The sequence below is a fragment of the Zophobas morio genome, unplaced genomic scaffold (assembly GCF_036711695.1).
Source record: "Zophobas morio isolate AGI-343-1 ecotype UQ-CSIRO unplaced genomic scaffold, CSIRO_AGI_Zmor_V1 ptg000182l, whole genome shotgun sequence".
Lineage (NCBI taxonomy): Eukaryota > Metazoa > Arthropoda > Insecta > Coleoptera > Tenebrionidae > Zophobas > Zophobas morio.
In genome coordinates this window covers 64,496-71,033 of record NW_026972286.1, presented here as the reverse complement: position 1 = coordinate 71,033, position 6,538 = coordinate 64,496, and the positions used below count along the sequence as shown (strand labels likewise).

General features: G+C 34.8%; 1 long non-coding RNA gene across 1 annotated transcript; it reads left to right on the top strand.

Moving 5' to 3' along the window:
* The first annotated feature begins 2,017 nt into the window (after positions 1-2,017).
* On the top strand, positions 2,018-2,463 carry LOC135145772 (uncharacterized). The gene is made up of 3 exons (XR_010283561.1): positions 2,018-2,053; positions 2,109-2,157; positions 2,320-2,463. It is a non-coding gene; the product is annotated as an uncharacterized LOC135145772 (long non-coding RNA).
* Positions 2,464-6,538: the final 4,075 nt, after the last annotated feature.

Here is a 6,538-nt window from a genome sequence, read left to right as displayed (position 1 = left end):
GTACTGATCAATCATAAAAACAAGAACATCCTTTAAATAAAAGTGCATAGTGAGTAATTTAGTTTATAATAAAAATCGGCAACCATTCCCTTATGGGAAAATCCGAATCCTTCTTTATTTTGACTAAAGAAGAGTTGTGCAAATATCAGCGCGAGATTTTTCGAATCCATTTTATTACAACTTTTGTGCACGGAGATGGTGTGCAATAATTCTAAGAGTTGCTTAACAACAATGTAGTAATCCACGGGAAGTTGCTGCAACGCATCTTTGAGGATTGACGAGCGTTCCTCCTCGCTCTTTGCTAGAGAAAGAGAAGCCGAGAGTATAACAGGAATCAGTTTCGCGGGAAACAACGAATGCGGAATCTTCCGGTAGAAAAGCTTTAACAGAGATGCCACGTCGTGAACCGTACAGTCAGCAAATAACTCCCATTCTTGGCCGTAGGCAAGGCCTACAAACAAATATATACTGCTTAAAAAACTGCAGAAAAATAAAATTTAAATTTTTAAGTAATTAATTAATTAGAAATTATTTACTGTAGACTTGAACTATTTACTTTAATTTTTTTAAAAAATTTAAATATAAATTTAGATTCACTTCTAGCAGAATTATATGGGAACGGGAGAGTATGCCAGTGTTGTTTATTAGAAAAAAAGTTTTTTTTAAGGAAACAAAAAAAACCCTTAACACTAACGATAATAATTTTGCAATAAAAAAGATTTCAGTATATGCATATATAATAGAAGGAAGTTTGCAAGGTGTTTATTTTAAAGTCAACTAAATCATAGTTAATTTTTATAAAAAACAAAATATTTACCTGTTTTAAATTGTTCTTCCAGCTCTTGAACGACTGACAAGGAACCTGGAACCCGAAATATTCCTTCAGTTTCAACTTTGTTTTTAAATTAAAATATTTAAGTCTAAAAGTAGTTTACGAAAGTACAGCACGATAAGTGTACATAGACATTTTAAACACAATTCTTGTTTTCGTAAAATGTATTTTTTGGTCTAATAATAAAGAAAACCTTGTTCCTGGATGAAATCCACACACACATCTAAGAATCGATAAACCCCAGCATGGAACTCTTCAACTTTTAAAGAAAAAATTGTTCTTTTTAATAACAGCGACTTGGTCAAGCACCTTCCTAAATTTTTATCTTTTAACTCTTCAAGTCTATCAACATGTGTGTTATGTAAATTTTTTCCTAATCCCTTTAAGTTTCCAACACAAACCAGATTTTCTGAAAAGGAACTTGCTTTTTTATTTTCGTGGTTTAGATAAGAAGCTTCCTGTAAAGAAGGAACCTTTTCTGAAAAAGACATTTTTAAAGTTAAAGTTTCATTTAACAGATATGGAAATAAAGAGCTCCGCTACTCATTTTGTTTAGAGAAAAGAGAAAGGGTTTTCAAAAGCAATAAATAGTTGGTTATAATAATGCAATGCCTTATTGGTTGTTTTTAGCCGTTTAGAAATATATTTAACAAGTATTTGGTGCGCTATTTTACTAGAAACGTAGTATGAGTGGTTGAAAATAAAACAGATTATATAAAAAGAAAATTTAGATACGGTGTATACGGTAAATAACTAAGCATTTATAATCTTGACCTTTCAAGTCTTAAAGTCTTACTTTCAGTGATAAGCTTTAATATTTGTACATGCCTTTCTTAATTTGCATAAAGTCAAGATGAGGAAGTTTATGTTAGCCTAGTAAAAATAATAGGGCTTATATTTAAAAATACTGTCCCAGAAATTTATTTTGCACACTAACTGGTCAAGAAGGTGAGTTGGGTATATTTCATATAACCGAACAGAGTATTTTACATGTATAGCTAATAATTCCTTGTCCCTATAAAATTTGCAAAGAATAACAAAGCATAGAGAATTTCTTACATATCCTCAATTTGGAAAAGATGCTTCTAAAAAGCGTTGAAGCAATAAAAATGAAGATTTGCGAGGTTTTATATGATATATCGCTACAGCATTTCTTTTGGGGGTTTTTTATCTGCAAAAGCAAAATAAAGGTCTCGAGTACTGTTTGTGGACCATATTCTGGTACGTACTTCCTATTTATTGCTTATATTTTCTATTCTACTTAAGGTGTACTAAGATATGTTCGAGAGTAAAAAAAAGTATTACTTGTGACCTTATTCTGATAAGTACGTTCTATTATCTATTGCTTATTTTTTTCTATTATACTTAAAGTGTGCTAAGATATGTACAAAAGTGTGTCCAGATTCCTCTTGCTAAATTATCTCTTACATTAACTACCCTTTTTTTCACACTAATCTCCCCTTGGGGACTTTCCTTCTTTAAATTAGGTTCGACAATGTATAAGGTGTAAGTACGGATGTTTTATTCCTTAACCCACAAACTTTACAATATTGTAATAATTATAAAGAAAATTTCGCAGTCACGTTGGAAATTTAGATAACATGCAAAACTTAATTATCTTCCAATGTTTCGTGAGATTGCTCTGGAGCAAAAATTTGCGCAAATGTAGTTATGTAAATTAAAAATTTAGTTGCATATGTTACAAATTTTTATCTTTTCCACGTTCTTTTACCAATTATTTAAAAATTTCATTCGTTTTAGCCGAAGTAAGCCGGTTATTTAATTATGTCTTTTATGAAAACGTATTTTTTTATTAAAATTTAAATATCTAACTAGAATAACACAGGACCTTACGGATTGGTTCTCCCTTGAGCTTCTTAGTAAAACTAATAGTAATAAGTTAGTTTTAGTGATATAACGTTCTATTATTATCATTTTTGGTTTTTTCGTATTTATTCTCTAATGCTTGATTATTTATTACACTTAAAAAGATATATAGAGTAAATCAGTATTGTTATAAATACTCATTTCAGTTGTAACTTCACAAATCTGCCGTACATTTCTTAAATCATTTCAGCGTGATGGCCGAGAACCAACTACATTTCATGCAATACCACCAGCCTACATTTTATGATAGCAAACACGTCCTCCTAAATACTAAGAATAGATTTCAAATAGTCTGTTAAAAACCATCATAATTTCTTTTTCTAAGAACTATGTGCAAGGCCACAACGACCGCTACACCTAATTAATAAGCGGATTCCTGCCTAAAATGTAACAAAGCTCAATGCCGTTACTTTAAGATGCTTAAAAAACCCTTTCCAGATCTGCTATAATACAAACAATTTTTGTGCAATAATTACGGACTCTTAAAAAGTATTACCATATAAATTATAATTCATCTCTCATGATAAAATTTGTTAGATTATATACTATAACTACAGAAAATAAAGGGAACCAATATTTTATAGTATCATTTGTATAGAGGTATTATAATTTATAATTTAAAAAAGGCATTTTTACTTTGAAAGTAAAAAATGTATGTTGATACAATACAATTTAATATATTGTACAAGATAATCAGGTCATAATGCAAGACTAAATCAGGAGTATATTTAACTAAAGAATAAAAACAAACCGTAAAGAGAACAATAAATCCAAAAGTAACTAAGTACAAACGAATACTTTGAAGATATGATATATGAACTAATAGGTTTTAGATCATTTCGAACGAGAAACAACAGGTCAAGGCAAAAGTACTAATATTTTTTTGCTAAATTGTATAAGCGAGAGAAAGAAGGAACGGTGTAAGGCTCTCAGTTAGTAAAGAACTTCCGTCTCACATGAAAGCTATGACCTTTTTAATATTATTAATATTGTTATTAATTATTGGTGTCCGGTGTTTCTTGGTGCTTGATTGGGTCAAAAAAACACATCGAATTTACGGTTTTTTAACAGGGTGACAGCGAACAAATTAGGTTAAGGCTTGCGTTAAAGCACTTTTTTAGTCCCTGGCCCTATTTAAAAGTACAACAAATACTCAAGATCCATTGCCCTGTCGGTGATAGTGTGCGCCCTCCCATAGTACGTAACTAGGTTTTTCCTCTGGTATTAGATTTACGGCCCTAATCAGGCCATTCATAGGTGTCAATAGCGTTGCGTTGAAAAACTCTCCAAATTTCTTGTAACAAACTTCTTGGTAAGGTTATCGTTTTGAAAAAATCACGGCGGCCCGTAATTAGAAGAAGCGAATTGTCTTATCATGCTTAAAGCGAAAAGATTATTGTCATAGAGTCATAGTCCCAAGAAGTAGAGGTGTATGTCATGATTGATCGGGTAATACACAACCCATACAAGCATCTTTCGTTGTGCAACGAGAGTTTGCTTCTTTCACACAGTAAAGGATAAAGAGTTTAAGCCGCCGCCTTGACCTTGTCCGCGTTATAGTTTACGTGCAGTCCCCCAGGAGCCTACTGGCAATGTGACATCTGTCCAAGGGATAACCTGACCCTTGAAGGGCAGTGGCGCTGTTGGCGCAGTGCTCCTCGGTAAAAAGGATTTTCCTTATTTTAAAACACCAGCTACCAAAAGTCACTAGGTAGATGTTCAGATACTGGCGCAAAAAGATAGGTTCTAGGTCGTAACGCACGTGAAGTGCAAGTGGTAATGGGAAATATTTTATGGGACCCCTGTTGTTAGTAGGTTTAGGGGTGTGAATCGCTTTCACTTGTATAAAAATGCGACTTTTAAGGTGAAATATGATCAGTAGTGATGGCTATGACTCGCAATTTGCGAAGTAAGTTATCAAACTTGTTTCATCCAATCTACTAGGCGGAGAAGCTGGTGTATCGTGAAATGTCCTTTCGGCATCCAAACTGAACAATGGCAGGGCTTGCTTGCATCAATAAATGTTAGGCTACTTTGTCAAAGACTGACAAGAAGCCAATAGATCTAAGTTTTCTCGACGTAGAAGCTGATAGCGATGTCTTTAGGAGCGTCACAATAGTTGCCGTCCACCATCGCAACATAAAGCGGTATAGAGACCCACTGCCACCATCGCCACTTGTCTCATTATTATAGCCTTGGTGTTTTGATAAATAACGCTTGGTGTTATTAGCAACCCTTCTGATCATTAATTGAGTTTATTTTGTTTAATTGGTTGGTTTTGGCTGGAGATTTAATCAATTATTAAATCCGCAGATTAAAATGAACAATTACAAGGCAAAGAAGCGCGAAATAGGAAAAATCCCTTAAATCTTTCATTAAGTGTACATGTATAGATATATGGCCCGCCAGTGCAAAAATCATACTATTTTTAATTAAAATGGCATTAATTAATTATCTTTTACAGTCTTTTAATCTAAGACATGCATCATAGCAATTTATAAAATTTTAAGCCTTCAAATTACCGAGGAATCTTTAAAACAGTTGGTATTATTGTCGGGTGCGGATACTATTAGAATTTATGAGGACGAGGTTAAATACGCGACCACCAAAGACCTAAAAAGAGAGTCGCGTCCGTGGTAATTGGACCCACAACCTTGAGTATGCGCGTCAATGCTCTTAACTGCTGAGCTACGACGCCACCTCTCGATCCCGGTATGATGGTCATACGTAGGTAACCTGTTATGTACTATGTCTCGGTAGAGCTCCAATGATCTTTATAATTTCGACTGTAGTGGCTTGGCTTCTGCTCTTCGTCCTCAGTGAGGACTTTGGCTCACCATCTACTACATCTACATCATAAAAGCAGATGACAAACACTGAAAGCGAACTGATAAGCAAAAAGTGTTCTTTGTCCAAGTCATCCTCCGTTTTAAAAAAAAAAGTCGCTGTTTCAAAAGAGTAGGTAGTGATAAAGGCGCTCGGTTTCTGTATTTCTTTAAAGCATTTGTAAAGAAACGCCACCATTACCGCAACCCTTAGAGATATGGCTTATCTTTGTCTGCGCAAACTATTATGGTGCCCAAACAGTAACGCAAAGTGTGTATGACCTCGGAAGGGTTAGCCTAGTTCGTATAAGTCCTCCGTCGCTAAGCTTAAGCAGAACTAGCAGAGGGACCGGGCAAAGTTCTACGGGATTCTAACTTCCCGTTAGAGAATATGAAATTTATTTTAAAATTGGTAGCATGTCTAATCTTTGTTTAAGTTCGCGAGGATTTGGTCGTTTGGCTTCGACACGACTGTTCCAAGAGGGATGCTTGCAATTTAGGTCCCCACATATAACACAGGGGTAATTTTACAGACAAATCCGAGGTTTTCCGTAGCTTGCTGGGGGGTTAAAAAGCCGTAATTACCGACACTGACCCGTGACTAACCCAGTAGAGATAAACCCCATCGGCCTCAATGGTTTGCAGGCTGGCAAAAACCTCACACTGCTTTCCTCGCATTAGAAAACTGCGCCTCCATCACTTATTAAGGCGGTCCTGGTTGTATGTCGAGAAGTCGCGAAATGTGAACGGGACAGGGGGAGAAAAATGTATCTAATAACACACAGGTAGATTCTTTCTGCATAGATTCTTGCAACTTACCTTTTCCCGGATAGAACACCATCTAACTATTCCAAACACCGTTAGCATGTGTGCTATCAGCATAACAAGCAGTAGCCGTAGTGTTTGTTGCTGTTGTTATTCATGGAGTTGTGGGGGATTCATTGTTAAAACAAAAAGAGCTGCGATCGAGATTTTCGAAATTACGTTAGTAGAA